This window comes from Myxine glutinosa, chromosome 4 (assembly GCF_964187855.1).
Source record: "Myxine glutinosa chromosome 4, kmMyxGlut1.1, whole genome shotgun sequence".
NCBI classification, from domain to species: domain Eukaryota; kingdom Metazoa; phylum Chordata; class Myxini; order Myxiniformes; family Myxinidae; genus Myxine; species Myxine glutinosa.
In genome coordinates this window covers 35,326,778-35,343,742 of record NC_136264.1, presented here as the reverse complement: position 1 = coordinate 35,343,742, position 16,965 = coordinate 35,326,778, and the positions used below count along the sequence as shown (strand labels likewise).

Here is a 16,965-nt window from a genome sequence, read left to right as displayed (position 1 = left end):
TCCGATTGACTGAATTAAATTTGAACAAAACTTTCATATTGCATCATTGAATTGGTTCACCAATAAAATGCTAGAAGCAGATTGTTTTGAGGTCAAAAGGTCAAAGGTCAGGGCACAAAAGGAAATTGTAAAATAACTATATATGTACGTACGTACATACATACATACATACATACATACATACATACATACATACATATATATATATATATATATATATATATATATATATATATACATACATACATACATGTAAATGTTGATAAAATCTATAAATCGATCAATTCAATTTCAACCTATTTCACTCTTTACTTGCATATTATATTAATTCCTTCTGGATATGTCACATTAACCCTTTCAGTTCATTCACTAACTTCCGCCATTGCCCGGGTTATTGAAAAATCTTGAAAGATTTTCAATATAACTCAAGCCCTAAACATATACATGCAACTGAGAAAGAAGTTATACTTTATTCACATGCTTTTGGTACACATATGAATCAATTAACACTTTATGCCGATACCGTAACATTGGCTATATCATTCTCGTCCAATATCGAGAATCAATACAGGTTGATTATGAATGATTTTTAGAAATGATCAAGGTTAGCAATTATAAAACCATGTGACTGTGTGTGTAATCACTATTCTATTTGCTATCATTGTAGCTACAACCTTCATGTAGTAAATGAAAATTCACTCATTCAGCAATTTCCCACATACAAAATGCGAAAAACAATCCCTCTTCATCATCTGAATTTTCCACCGCAAAAAGATGTTACAATCATACTAAAATACGCCATTTGTGTCTGTCCGTCTGTCTGATGAATTTTTGATGCCAATACATTCCGTCATTACTTATCCAATCTCAACCAAACTTGACAGGATGACCAAGGTTTACATAATGAAGGTTGTAGCGCATTCATTTGCCCCCCTACCCAAGTGGGTTTTATCCCCCGAGCGGGTCTTCCCCCACCATTGCCGTCAATGGGTTGCGTGTTGAGGTGTATATCCATATTAAGTTAGCTTTATGGTGGCGTTTTTCCCAAGAACAAGATTTATAGTGGCGTTTTTCCAAAGACGATTTTAATAACAAAATTAATGATAATCGCATATTATTAATGTTAATACAAAACAATACGAATACTAATAATGTCTAACTTTCCCAAGGCGTTTTTCCTGCAGTGATAACGTGTATAAATAGCTCATAGTTATAATGGCGTTTCCATGGGAGCAATGGCTTCTACAGGAAGTAACAATATTATGAACCACAAACACATATGCTTAGCTTTTTTAAGTCGCTCATGCTCTTTATCATACTAAATGAAGAAATTTGGAGGAATCCCGACATCCGTGAAGTGAGGTTTACTTACAGAACTGAGCGAAGATCTACGGTACTCTATATAACCCACATATTTTGGGTTAATAACATGGCCCTTTCTGCCGCTACCGTGGCATTTTTCGTAACGAACTTTTGAAACTCGCTCCTGCTGTTTGATACGAAACTGAAAGGGAGAAGCTCGGGTTGTGCTCCTTTACCAAGCAGCTAGCTAGCGCTTGCCAAGCCAGCCGTTCCTTAACGGTTTTGAATGGAGTGCTTGCTCGAATGCTTAAACCACTTGGCGATCTCTCCACAAGAAACTTGGTAAATGAACACACACCCAATGATCTTGAGGCCCGTCGATAGATTGACTGTAATCTATATACCCCAAAGAGGAATGACCCTTCCTGCCCCTCCCGGAGTCTGCGGGTGGACTACTACCAAGAAATTCCAATTGGTATTTTCATATACTTTACATCATGCCAATATTAGGCTATAGTTACGATGATTAAAGACTGATGATGAATGATTAATCGGAGTACGAGAGGTCCATGTCCATGTTCAAAAAATGTCATTCTTCTTTTCAGCAAGTGTACACAGTAGTGGATCTCCGCAGCAGTTGCAAGCCATGGTACAGTACATGTAACTTTGGCTTTGCTACATGGGCAATGTGATCTATATTTATCTTTACCGTATTTGCATCCAGTAGACATCACACCTGGTTTGGATGATCTGGTCATTAAAGTAGCCAACAAGTACCTCATCTTTGTATTCCTGCCACAATCCATGGGATCAGGCAACATTGGATTTGCCGACGTTTTCAAATCAAAATTTGATACATGGCTCAGCCTCATGTCTTGCAACTGAAATGCATCACTGGTCGGTGGCAATGATCTGAGGTCAGATTTTTTTTGTTGTTTGGAAAAATGATGGCACAGCTCAACCATAGATTCAGAGAAGACATTTTTCCCATATAATGCAAATATGTATTTCCATGCAGTCTCTGTTGGGTTCTGATATTTATGATTTCACCTGGCATTCCATACTGCTTGTCGCATTCCAAGGCCACTTTAAATGCGTGTTTTTTTCCACAATTGAAAACATAACTGACAGTATCACAGCCGGTAAGTTATAATTATAGTAATACTAGCCGAAAGCACCCGGCATTGCCCAGGTTCTTTTTGAATGAATTTACTACTATAATTCAGCTCAGCTTTTAATTGCGAAATGGGCCCAGCCTGGCCGAAGCGGCCTCGACCGGGCGAAGCGGCCTCGACCGGCCTCGCTACCTAGCCTATAACCTTCCCGGGGCCCGTCCCAACATTTTTGGTTCTTTTTAAATGAACTTACTACTATAATTCAGCTTTTACTCACGGCCGTAGAAGATTGACTACTATAATTCAGCTCTGACGTGGTTGTGGCATGTGAGAACACATATCAGGAACATTGAGATGGTATGGCATGGCATGAAGACATTTTGCTTCTGCATCCAGAGCTCCACTAAGCCTACTACCATTGAAACATGGTATTACCCCAATACGAGGACATCCATAATCGGTGGCTGAAATCTTTGGCACCCTTGTTCCTCTGCTGAGTATGTGATATGAGCAAATATGCGGGTATCAGGCTCCTCATGTTCGTCACATGCCAAGGATTAAACTTCTGATACCCGCTCATTTGTCAGCATTATAACTGGTCCACGAGTCATGCCTCCCAGTATCAGCGTGCATCCTGTGGGTATGCTCTCGTGATGTGCTGTCCATGTCCTAGTTAGACCCTCTTGGAGATGGCCCTTCTTTTCTTGGTTGGAGAAAAAACCCATCCATGATGGGAGTGGTATGTTGTCATGAGGAATGAAGGTTTTCACTATCTGCATTGCTGTCTCCCTCTGCATTCTCTCTTCCATCTTTAAACTTTTCTGGGGGTAGACATCATAGCGACCGCCAACATGTACAATCTGGCAGTCCTTTGGTCGAATATAACCACCTTTAGAGGCCATTTTTCCCCGCAAGCGGGGGTTGGCTTTTTTCGGGGACCGTGGTTGTTGTTGTTTTTTTGGTCCCCTTTTTGAAGCAATGTTTTACGGCCGGATGCCCTTCCTGACGCCAACCCTTTTTGTCGCCTTTTTACGACAAACAGGGAAGGCTCGGATCGGGACACCGGGATTCATTCCGGTCGCCCGGTCGGCCCGGAGGTGGGGGTGCGGGGCTTGTCACGGAACGTCAAAACAAACGGCCTACCGGGGCCGCCCAAAAGTCGGGCGTGAGGGGCGCGTCTACTAATGGAACGCCTCCCGCTTCCCAAATCGAGGGCCACGTGGTCAGGAGAACCTCGTCCCTTCTGGTTGCCTTGCCGTCCCACCGTGAGCGCTGGTCAGGGTGTACTTCAAGCTAAGCTTAAGTGTTAAGTGTTAAGTTCCTCCTTGCCCTCGCAAGGGAAAGGCTAGGGTCAAGCTCTCCCAAATTTCCAAACACTAGAAATCGGACGTCTCAAATTAATTAATTAATTTGTTAATACATCTCAGTCGCCCGCGACCTCTCTAGCGCGGGTGTCGAACCAGTTCATTTCCGGTGCGACCGGGCCGAGTATCGGCCTGGCCGTGGCCGAAGCCGTTGATTCCACCATAGCACGCTAACGCGAGGCTCGCGCGTCCCTGGTCTGCCGGGGCTCCGCGGGTGTCCTACCGTGCCTGGCGCCGCTATTCTCTCGACTTCCGGGAGTAGGTGCCGGTGCCCGGGGACGGATCTCGCTGTCTAAACATGGTAGCGCTAGGCCAGTGGGACCGCCGGGACCCACGTGCACTCACAAGTTGTTATGCGCGTGGGCGGCAGTATCAGACCGGGGTGCCCAAACGCTCCCCGGCTAAAGTTCATCCTGATGCGCCCACATTGTGCGGACAAACCCCACCAAGTCGAGGGCCACGTGGTCAGGAGAACCTCGTCCCTTCTGGTCACACTGTGCCTATCGGCCGGCCTCGAAGACCGAAATTGTGTCGGTTACCGATCCTCCGGGTTCGTTACCTCCGGGTTACCGATCCTCCGGGAAACAGGGTCGAATGCGCAAAATATTTTTGAGATATTGCGAAGATAGTTACTCGAACTTAGCAATCCCAAGTTCCTGGTATCGTTGAATGAAGGCCATTAGATCAATGTGTTACATATTTAGGTGAATGTATGTAAATTACCATTCAGGTTGCTTATCCGTGTGTATTATATTAAGGGTTGTTGTGATGGGAGGGTCAGGAGCCCTTCGGAACCAGTGGCCGGAAACGGAAGTGGCCGGAAACGGAAGAAGAAAAGACACGAGGAGAGAAAAGGACGGTGCTTCTTCTTCCTCGCCCCGCGACGACGAGAAGGTGGAATCGACCTTACGCTGCGCGGAAAACGCGCCGTTGCGAAACGTGTGCGGAGAGGAGTTACCTGGGCGGTAAATACCTTTGGACCCGTCCAGTCACTGTGAGTTCGTGCACGAAACCAAGCGTCCGGGACAGTTTGCCCCGTCTACAAAGACGCGTACGGGTCCGCACGTTGGGCCTCGCTCGCGTCGGAAGCCGCGCTGGGTTTTTGCCCATCTACAAGGACGCGTAAGAGTCGCACTTGGGGCCTCGCGCACGTTGGACGCCGCGCTGGGTTTGCCCCGTGGCTTGGCAAGGAGGTGCGCTGCAGCCGCGGCCCCTGTCCGAGACGGCACGTTTAGAGCACGTCCGCCCGGGGCTCGTTCAACCGCCCGTGTGCGGAGAGGAGAGACATTGACCACGGAGGGAGTCAGGAGTGGGGCTCACGTGAGGAATGTATAAGATTAAGATGGCCATCTTAGAGTTTGTGTAGATGAGTTCACATGGTTGTAATATTGATTGTGCATTATTGATGGTTGTTGATTGCTCAGTGAATATATTATTGATTATTCCGGATCCTTGGTGTGGGGTTTCTTCTTGACCGGAATTCATATTGATTGCGTTACGAAAGCGTATAAACCATATATCTTTCTGGCGGGGTCCCTCCCACGGTCCGGGGGTCACCAAGACCAGGTAGTTACCGGGAGGACCACGTAACAGAATTGGGGGCCCGTCCGGGATCTAAAAGTGTATAAAATAATAAATAATAATATTTTTGGTAATTAAAATTTATTAATTAATTATTAATTGGTAATATTTTTTTTTGAGAAATTGGGGAAAGTCTTGGGGTGAAGGTTAACAGGTGTTAACGATAGGCACCATGGCGTTTGTGGCACAGAACTTTGGGGTAACCCCGAGTGAGGCACAGTTCCGAGCGTTGCTAAAGTCGGATCTCTTGAAATTGGCCAAACATTTTAACTTGGAGGTCCGAACTAATTTGAGGAAGGCAGAGTTGCAGGCCACGGTGATACAATCTATGGTGGGATTAGGAACATGGGACGAGTTAGCCTGGGAGTGGCTACCCGAAGAACCAGAAGACGTGGAGCTCCGGAAACTGGAGTTGCAATTACGGAGCCAGGAACGGATCAAAGAAGAAGAAAGGAAAGCAGAAGAGAGAAGAGAAGAGAAGCAAGCAGAGGAAAGGAGAGTGGAACGAGAACTCCAGGAAAGGTTAAAAGAAGAAGAAAGGAAAGCAGAAGAGAGGAGAGAAGAGAAACAAGCAGAGGAAAGGAGAGTGGAACGAGAACTCCAGGAAAGGTTAGCAGAAGAAGAAAGGAAAGCAGAAAAGGAAAGAGCAGAAGAAGAAAGGAAAGCAGAGGAGAGGAGAGAAGAGAAACAAGCAGAGGAAAGGAGAGTGGAAAGAGAACTCCAGGAAAGAAGAGAAAAGGAACAAGCAGAGGAAAGGAGAGCTGCAAGGGACCTCGAAGCAGAGGAGAGAAAAGCGGAAAGGGAATTAAAGGAACGTGACATGCAGCTTCAGCAAGAAATCAAAATCAAGGAGCTGGAGTTAATGAGAGAACGGGGAGAGGCACCACCCTTGCTGACGGGGTCGACACCTAACCAGAAAACCTGGGATGTGGGCAGACATGTGAGGCTGGTTCCACCGTTCAGTGAAAAAGAAGTCGCGAAATTTTTTCCACACTTTGAGAAAGTGGCTCGACAATTAAACTGGCCGGAGGAGGCATGGACCATACTCGTGCAAAGTGTGCTGGTGGGGAAAGCTCAGGAAATTTATTCGGCGCTACCAATGGACCAATGTGCAGATTATGAGGTACTGAAGAAGCACATCCTCAAAGCCTATGAGTTGGTTCCGGAAGCTTACAGGCAAAAATTCAGGAATGCCAGGAAGAGGGAGAGTGAGACCCATGTGGAGTTTGCCAGAGTGAAAGAAAACATGTTTGATCGGTGGTGTGAGTCAAAAGGAGTCGGGAAAGACTTCGAAACATTGCGGGACTTGATCCTGGTGGAGGAATTCCAGCAGTGTGTCCACGAGGACATCAAAGTGTACCTGCAGGAAAAGAAGGTACCAAAGTTGTGGGACGCAGCCACCATGGCAGATGATTATGCCTTAACCCACCGAATAGGGGTCCACGAACCTAACTCCTCGCCTAGATCTCCGCAGGGGAGGTGGGGAACAGCAGGTGCGGAGAACGACCATACATGGCGGCGGCCTCGAGATGATTATGGGGACAACTATGATACCCCACCGGTTCGAAATCAGAGGGATGCGGGCCCAAGACAAACTTATAGTTCGGGGGGCCCGAGGCAGACCCCGAGTTTTTCCTCCGGGCCTACTTGCGCGTTTTGCAAAAAACCTGGACACTTGATGTCCAGTTGTTACCTCATGAAAAGGGACAACCCAGAGCGGAGTCCGACTATTACAACTCCGAATGCGATGGCTAGCGTAAGAAATCGCCATCAAGAGGGTTACCAACCATTTATTTCCGAGGGGTTTGTGTCACTGGATGGAGCCTCGACTAACCGGAGACCGGTTAGGATATTGAGAGACACAGGGGCCCATCAATCTTTAATGCTTGAAGGCATTTTGCCATGGTCCGAGGAGACGGCAACGGGGGATAGTGTTCGTTTACAGGGGATCGGGGGCGGTGTTAGTGCTCCCCTTCAGGTCATCCAGTTGGAGTCCGATTTGGTGTCAGGACCGGTCACCGTCGGTTTACAAGCCACGTTTCCTGTAGAGGGTGTATCTGTGGTTCTCGGGAATGATTTGGCCGGGGGTCAAGTTTATGGTAACCTGAGGGTTGATAAAGAGCCCAGCAGGGAAAATAACACCACACCAGCTCGGGATGGTGACAAAAGTGCCAAGTTATTTGTAGGGGGACTGAACTTCAAAACAGAGGAAGAAGTTCTGACCTCTGTCTTCAACAGATATGGGCCGCTGGTGGAAGTGCGGTTGGTAAGAGACTGGGAAACGCAACAGTCAAGAGGGTTCGGCTTTGTCACGTTTGCCAGCACAAAAGACGCCAGAGAGGCAGAGAAGAATTGGAATGGCAAGGATTTGGAGGGTCGGACCATAACAGTAGGGAAGGCATTTCGTAGGCGTCGAGAGGTCTACAGGAGAGGACAACTGGGCGGTAGTTTTGGTGGTGGCCGCAGTCAATATTATTATGGAGGCTCCCTGAGTTACGGCCGCTCCCGAAGGAAGAATTGGCAAAGTAGTGGCCGAGAAGAAGACCGGTATTCAGGGGACTACAGGGACCAGTGGTCCCACCCTAATTATTAGGGACGTTCTGAGAAGTTGAAGCACTGAAGGCGGCGGAGCCGCCGAGCCAAGATTCCTACACGAATTAACCGTGAACGCCGTTCCTAAAGGCGTCCATGTAGTGAACTTTCCTGCACGGACTAACCGTGAACTCCACGTTCCTCAAGGCGCCCATGTAGAGAACTTTCCTGCACGGACTAACCGTGAACTCCACGTTCCTCAAGGCGCCCATGTAGAGAACTTTCCTGCACGGACTAACCGTGAACTCCGCGTTCCTAAAGGCATCCATGTAGTGAATACTCGGCTTGGCCTCCCGGAAAAGTGCTATCGAGTGGCTTAACTGGCTTTATTTTTAAGTGATAACTGTGCCCGGGGGGAACTGATAATGTGGGGGGGGTTGAGTTATCTGGTTTGTTTCTCCAAATTGGCCGGCAAAGAAAGTTTTCGCTGAGTTCAAACTTTCTTTCTTGAAGGGGGGGAGTGTTACATATTTAGGTGAATGTATGTAAATTACCATTCAGGTTGCTTATCCGTGTGTATTATATTAAGGGTTGTTGTGATGGGAGGGTCAGGAGCCCTTCGGAACCAGTGGCCGGAAACGGAAGTGGCCGGAAACGGAAGAAGAAAAGACACGAGGAGAGAAAAGGACGGTGCTTCTTCTTCCTCGCCCCGCGACGACGAGAAGGTGGAATCGACCTTACGCTGCGCGGAAAACGCGCCGTTGCGAAACGTGTGCGGAGAGGAGTTACCTGGGCGGTAAATACCTTTGGACCCGTCCAGTCACTGTGAGTTCGTGCACGAAACCAAGCGTCCGGGACAGTTTGCCCCGTCTACAAAGACGCGTACGGGTCCGCACGTTGGGCCTCGCTCGCGTCGGAAGCCGCGCTGGGTTTTTGCCCATCTACAAGGACGCGTAAGAGTCGCACTTGGGGCCTCGCGCACGTTGGACGCCGCGCTGGGTTTGCCCCGTGGCTTGGCAAGGAGGTGCGCTGCAGCCGCGGCCCCTGTCCGAGACGGCACGTTTAGAGCACGTCCGCCCGGGGCTCGTTCAACCGCCCGTGTGCGGAGAGGAGAGACATTGACCACGGAGGGAGTCAGGAGTGGGGCTCACGTGAGGAATGTATAAGATTAAGATGGCCATCTTAGAGTTTGTGTAGATGAGTTCACATGGTTGTAATATTGATTGTGCATTATTGATGGTTGTTGATTGCTCAGTGAATATATTATTGATTATTCCGGATCCTTGGTGTGGGGTTTCTTCTTGACCGGAATTCATATTGATTGCGTTACGAAAGCGTATAAACCATATATCTTTCTGGCGGGGTCCCTCCCACGGTCCGGGGGTCACCAAGACCAGGTAGTTACCGGGAGGACCACGTAACAAATGAAAAAGACAGTTTTGGACTCCACAGCTGGCAGTTCCTCAAGTTCCTTCCCTTGAGATCCCATTGTGGCTTCAAGCATTGTGGCATAATCAGACTTGTTTCCCTTCCTCATTGAGAAACCAGATAGATGTAGATCCATCTGTACTTGGATATTGATGCATCTGTACTTTTTACACCAAGTAAAAAACTGTAAAACTTTACACCAAGTACAGATAGATCCATTTGTACTTGGTGTAAAGAGTGAACTTGGATATTCAGCCCAATCATGGGAAAAGGCATCAACTTTCTTCTTCTGGTCTAGGCTTTCAGCCAAACAGAGGCTGAGGACGACAGACTTCTCTTCAATGTACAGCTGTTTTTATTTATTTATTTTTTCGTATACAGAATCGAGGCTCGTGAAAGAGCTAACATTTATCACACAAGCAAATCAACCAGACAAACAAAGTATATAAAAAGGGGTGCGGTAGACAAGATGGGGAGAGAAGGGGAAGCACATAAACACAACATTTGCGAGCAGGGACATCGGGAAATGTGTGAGAGGGAGTGGGCTTGGGTGGAGGTGGCGTGAGAAGGGGGGGGGGGGGGGGGTGGGAGAAGTATAAACACAAGGACACCAAGGACTTCCAGGAAAGAAGTTGGTATTTCAAAAAAGTGGATCTGGGGTGAAATTAGCGGGGGTATAACAGATCAAGGTTTTGGATGGGGGAAGATAAGAGATGGTGGTGAACAGCTGTTTTAAAGACCTGGAGGGAGGAGTGGGATTGAAGAGAGTGAGGGACTTTGTTCCAGAGGCGGGAGAAAAGCGGAATGAAGGTGTGAAGGTGAGCAGAGAGTCTTGATTTTGGCAGTTTAACCATAAGAGGGTTGCAGGCAGATCTTGTGCGACCTGTAGGAATATTTGGGGGACAGAGCCCAGAGAGAGCTGGAGGAGCAAGGCCGGAGAGGAGTCGGTAGAAGACAGAAAGACCACCAACCTGCCTGCGGTGAGTAAGTGAAAGGCCCTCGGAGGTAGCTTCATCGCGGGAGATTCCTATGATTCTGAACGCTTTGGTTTCAACAGCGTGAAGACGGGCTAGGTGTGAGGCAGGAGCACCAGCCCAGAGGGGAGAGCAGTATTCCATTGAGCTGTGGATGAAAGCCTTGTATGTGGTGAGGAGCTCAGGTGTGCCAAGGAAGGACTTCGCACGACGGAGGATGCCCAGTCGGCGACTGGCTTTGGAGGCCAGATTTGAAATGTGGTTTCCCCAGGAAAGATCATGGCAGATAGTGAGACCCAAAAGCTTGAGTGACAGAACTTCTTGGAGAGGCTTATTCAGAAAGTGGATGGGAGGTTTGTCCAGTCGGTCTTTTCGGAGAGACATAGTAAGAGTGTGAGATTTGTCAGGATTGAAAGACATGTTCCACTTGTTTGCCCAGTCTGTGATTTTGTCCAGGTCTGCAGAGAGTGAGGAGGCTGCAGACTGCCGATCTGAGGGATGAGGAATGGAGCGGCAGAGAGTGGAGTCATCAGCAAAGAGATAGAGAGGATTTTCAAGAGAGTCGGAGAGATCATTGATGAAGACCAGAAAAAGCACAGGGCCCAGAATGTTTTGTTTGCTGGAGTGTCAATTTATTTTGTCTTTTCCAAAAATGTTTTTAGTTTTACTGGGTCGACCTTTTGAGAGCCCACTTGCTCAGATCTCGTGAGTGCATCTAATACTTTCTGCTTTGCTTCTATCAGCTCAAAGGACTGTGCAACTTGGCCTGTTGAGATGGTCACGAAGTCATCATTTAAGTGGAGAAAGTGGTTTATCATGTTTCCCTTCGCAAACAGTCTTGATGTTTTGCACCTGTAGATCCCTCTCGGAAATGGTCGCTTCACCCGTTTGCTGGGGGTCTTGCTTCATGCGAGCCATCAACAGTATTTTCTTGGAGGTTTCAATAAGTTCCCATTGTGGGGGAAAAGTAATTGGAGGCATTAAAAAACAAAAAAAACAACTTAACTTTAGCCTTAGTTTAGTTGGTTGCTTTAGCTGCTACGATCATTAATATAAAATGCTCAGGATTTAAAATCCAAACCAACAAATAATGTCAATCAAGTTGGAACTTCGTTCACGTTCTATTTGTGTTAAAGGGCTTGAGTTACATTGAAAATCTTTCATAATTTTTCAATAACCCGGGGAATGGTGGAAATTAGTAAATTAACACAAAGGGCTAATGTGAAATATCCATAAGGGGTTAATATAATATTATATATATATATATATATATATATATATATATATATATATATATATATATATATATATATATATATATATATATATTGTTACAGACGCGGTTGTGGATGTTGGTTTACCGAGCGGTTTGGTATGACCGCGTCTGCACAGTTTACCCGATTATACTCGAACGTTGGCCGAGTCGCGCTACGCTAAATCAATTGAGGAAAGGACACACGGCTGGGTTTAAATGACACGACACCAGGGGTACAGTTCTCAAGACCTCCGGAGGAGGTTATAATATTTCGGAACGTTGAGATTACAGGGATGAGAGGCACAGCATAGGAAGGTAGGCACTTAATCACGGTCTTATAGTAACCCCGACAGACCACAGATAAACAGGACAAGACTGACTCACACGGGGATTGATGGCAAGGAAGGGCAGGTAGTCGGTGGACAGCACAAGGTGCACCTTGTGCTCAGGGACAGGATAGCGCGGCCCAAAAGATGCAGGGAGCTCTCTCAGCGCTCGGAGGTGGCGTCTGGTTCTCTTTACTTCAAGCTCGGGGCGCATCTGACGTCACGTCCGGTAAGTGGCTGCGTATATCCGGCGGGGAGTGACACGCCCTCGGCTCGTTAGCTCCGCCCCAGATGGAATCGGCCCGCCGCTTCTTATTGGGTGCTGGGGGTTACCGGGCTCCGCCCTTGACGAGGAGCTGACAGCCAGCCCCTTCGTGGTAACCCCGTAACCTGGAGGTAACCTGGAGCACATGGGCAATGGCGGCTAACCGAGCCGGAGTGAGAACGCACACTCCCCGCGCGCTGTTGTTGTTGTTGTTGTTGTTGTTGTTTCATGAGGAAGATGGGAGGAGGTATGGGGAGGTCCTAAACTCACTACTGGTGCCATACAATCACATTCTGGTGCAACGAAGAGTCAGAATTAATGGAAACGAGTCCTTAACTGACATAGACTAAGAATAACTAGCAAGATGTCCTATAGTTGTCTACGTGAGATGCGGTGAACCTGGGCACGACATTTAATGGGGGAAAAAGGGGAGGTCGGTTCTACAGAGTGTTGTTTACAGACAATGGGACTAGGGAATGGGGGATTGGGGATAGTTGGGGAGTATTGGGGAAATAGGGGAATATTTACAAGCGGATATGGAGGCCAAATCCCATATCCGCAACAATATATATATATATATATATATAGATATATATATATATATAGATATATATATATATATAGATATATATATATATATAGATATATATATATATATAGATATATATATATATATAGATATATATATATATATATATATATATATATATATATATATATATATATATATATATATATATATATATATATATATATATAGAGATATATATATATATATATTGTATACAAGATCGAGGCTCGTGAAAGAGCTAACATTAATCACACAAAAAGCCAAACCGACACACAAAACACAAAAAATAAGGGGAGCGGCAGACAAGATGGGGAGCGAGGGAGAGAGGAGAGGGGGAAGGACACAAATACAACATTTGAGAGCAGGGACAACGGGAGAAATGTGGGAGGGGGAGGGCTTTGGGGGAGGTGGGATAGCTATAAATCATATGAACACTGCAAGGACTTCCAGGAAAGAAGTTGGAATTAAAGAAAAAAAAAATGTATCTGGGGTGAATTAGCGGGGGTAGAAAACATCAAGGTTTTGGATGGGGGAAGATAAGAGATGGTGGTGAACAGCTGTTTTAAAGACCTGGAGGAGTGGGATTGAAGGGAGTGGGGGAGTTTGTTCCAGAGGCGGGAGAAAAGGGGAATGAAAGAGTGAAGGTGAGCAGAGAGCCTAGATTTTGGCAGTTTAACCATGAGAGGGTTGCAGGCAGATCTTGTGCGACCTGAAGGAATATTGGGGGGACAGAGCACAGAGAGAGCTGGGGGAGCAAGGCCGGAGAGGAGTCGGTAGAAGACAGAAAGACCACCAACCTGCCTGCGGTGAGTGAGTGAAAGGCCCACAGAGTTAACTTCATCGCAGGAGATTCCAATGATTCTGAAAGCTTTGGTTTCAACAGCGTGAAGCCGAGCTGGGTGTGAGGCAGGAGCACCAGCCCAGAGGGGATAGCAGTATTCCATTGAGCTGCGGATGAAAGCCTTGTATGTGGTGAGGAGCTCAGGTGTGCCAAAGGAAGGACTTCGCACGACGGAGGATGCCCAGTCGGCGACTGACTTTGGAAGCCAGCTTGGAAATGTGGTTTTCCCAAGAAAGATCATGGCAGATAGTGAGACCCAAAAGCTTGAGCGACAGAACTTCTTGGAGAGGATTGTTGAGAAAGTAGATGGGAGGGTTTTCCAGACGGTCCTTTTGGAGAGACATTGTAAGAGTGTGTGATTTGTCAGGATTGAAAGACATGTTCCACTTGTTTGACCAGTCTGTGATTTTTTCCAGGTCTGCAGAGAGTGAGGAGGCTGCAGACTGCCGATCTGAGGGATGAGGAATGGAGCGGCAGATAGTGGAGTCATCAGCAAAGAGATAGAGAGGATTTTCCAGAGAGTCGGAGAGATATGCAAGCAAAGGGTGAATGAAATAGGTTGAAATTGATCATTTTATACACTTCATCAACATTTACTCCTGTTTTGAGAATGTAAGTTGTGCAGAACTACTATTGTGCAAAAAAACTCAATCTTTGGCAATTTTGCAATTCTGCTCATAGACATTAAGGGGTTAATCGCAAAAACCTGTGGACCCATCTAACATCCTTTGATTATTGAAAACTTTGTCATATAGTACTCTTAAATTTGTGTCATTTTGATTCATTTATTTCCATTGGTTTGGTTACAGCAAGGCTATTGATACCCAAGACCCCGAAATTTTCACCTAACCCGACTTCCTCTCCCGACTTTGGGACTTCCTCTCTGGTCGTAGTCAATGTATGGCCCTGAATGGATTTCTCTCATCTCCCCTTCCTGTTCAGGCTGGAGTTCCCCAAGACAGTGTTCTGGGCCCTGTACTTTTTCTGGTCTTCATCAATGATCTCTCCGACTCTCTGGAAAATCCTATCTCTTTGCTGATGACTCCACTCTCTGCCGATCCATACCTCATCCCTCAGATCGGTAGTCTGCAGCCTCCTCACTCTCTGCAGACCTGGACAAAATCATAGACTGGTCAAACAAGTGGAACATGTCTTTCAATCCTGACAAATCTCACACTCTTACTATGTCTCTCCGAAAAGATCGTCTGGAAAACCCTCCCATCTACTTTCTGAACAATCCTCTCCAAGAAGTTCTGTCACTCAAGCTTTTGGGTCTCACTATCTGCCATGATCTTTCCTGGGAAAACCAAATTTCCCAGCTGGCCTCCAAAGCCAGTCGTCGACTGGGCATCCTCCGTCGTGCGAAGTCCTTCCTTGGCACACCTGAGCTCCTCACCACATACAAGGCTTTCATCCGCAGCTCAATGGAATACTGATCACCCCTCTGGGCCGGTGCTCCTTCCTCACACCTAGCTCGGCTTCACGCTGTTGAAACCAAAGCTTTCAGAATCATGGGAATCTCCCGCGATGAAGCTAACTCCGAGGGCCTTTCACTCACTCACAGCAGGGCAGGTTTGTGGTCTTTCTGTCTTCTACCGATTCCTCTCCGGCCTTGCTCCCCCAGCTCTCTCTGTGCTCTGTCCCCCAAATATTCCTACAGGTCGCACAAGATCTGCCTGCAACCCTCTTATGGTTAAACTGCCAAACTCAAGACTCTCTATTCACCTTCACTCTTTCATTCCTCTTTTCTCCCGCCTCTGGAACAAACTCCCTCACTCTCTTCAATCCCACTCCTCCCTCCACGTCTTTAAAACAGCTGTTCACCACCATCTGTGATCTTCCCCCATCCAAAACCTTGATTTTTTCTACCCCGTTAATTCACCCCAGATCCACTTTTTTGAAATTCCGACTTCTTTCCTGGAAGTCCTAGCAGTGTCCATGTGTTTTATACCTCTCCCTCCCCCCCCCCCCCCTTCCCACGCCACCTCCCCAAAAGCCCACTCCCTCCCACAGATCTCTCGATGTCCCTGCTCTCAAATGTTGTACTTGTGTGCTTCCCTCTCTCTCCCCATATTGTCTCCCGCTACCTTTATCTTATGTTTTATGTGTCAGTTTGTCTTTTTGTGATTGATGTTAGCTCTTACACGAGCCTCGATGTTGTATACAAAAAAAAAAACTAAGCAAAAACAAACAAACAAAAAAAACCCTTCTGAGCGAGACCTTTTGACCCATAAACCTACACTCAGTGACCCCATAAAAAAAAATTCCCCACCAACTTGTAGATCACATAACCCTTTATAATGATATATAAAATGTTGGTATACAGCACTGGGAACATAGTGAAACAATCAATTATATAAACTCTGCCCCTAATTTTTGGGCCAGATTGTGTACATAAACATGTGTGCCATGGTCCAATCTACCAGAAAACACACAATACAAAGTATGTTCTTTCACGACTACCTCAATCTCTTTTTAAGTGCATTGTTGCTTCTTGGCTCCCCGACGAAGACCAAGAAAAATACACAGCTTGGTCCATGGATCCCTTCTCAAAATGGAGGTGGATACATTGAGACCTGGGAGGGCTCCGTTGCACCTTCTGAAACCTGTATATGGAGATAACCACACACACACACACACACACACACACACACACACACACACACACACACACACACACACACACACACACACACACACACACACACACACACACACACACACACACACACACACACACACACACACACAATCTCTTGCACTTCTAAATCTCCATCGAAAGCCATATTGAACACCACACATGTTGTCATGTAAGCAGTAAGGTTGATGTAAAAGTCGACATTATAAGTGAGAAAGTCAGTGATCCTTCAACCTATATCCAGTATAAGCATCAATCATTGTTTTGATGTCGTTGGTGTAAAAATATTTAAAAAAATAAAATCAGCAGTCACAACATACATGACATACATCTTCAGTTAGTAATAATTTAAATATCGGTGTTCATAAAAAATCTATCAACAAGAAATCAAATTATTTATTGTTATATCAAGGTACTTTATAAAGAACACACAAATCAGATTGTATTAAAAGTTAAACCCTGTGTGCTCCTTCAAACAGTGATTTAATTGCGCCATTGGTCTGCAATGAGTTGCCACAGATTGAAATGTTTTAATATTTTATGTTATACCTTTTATAAAATGCATGGAGACATCAGACATTGCCAGAATACTACCAACTTGCTTGCTTGCTGGCGACGGTTCGTTTTTTCGCAGGTCCCCACGCTCTCCATCGAAATCGAAGTTAAGTCATTGTTCCAATTTGTATTTTCGTTATAACTGTATTTCTTTTATGGTGTATGTACGTTTATTGTCCCGTCAAAGATTTTCGGTGCAAATCTTTCATACCTGTATT

General features: G+C 46.2%; 1 long non-coding RNA gene across 1 annotated transcript in view; it reads right to left on the bottom strand.

The window, feature by feature from the left end:
* LOC137426070 (uncharacterized) overlaps positions 1 to 16,716 on the bottom strand; it is a 46,662-nt gene extending 29,946 nt beyond the window's left edge. Inside the window, exon 1 of the long non-coding RNA XR_013622956.1 lies at positions 16,018 to 16,716. This is a non-coding gene — a long non-coding RNA (uncharacterized LOC137426070). The remainder of the gene's footprint in view (positions 1 to 16,017) is intronic.
* Between the last annotated feature and the right edge of the window lie 249 nt (positions 16,717 to 16,965).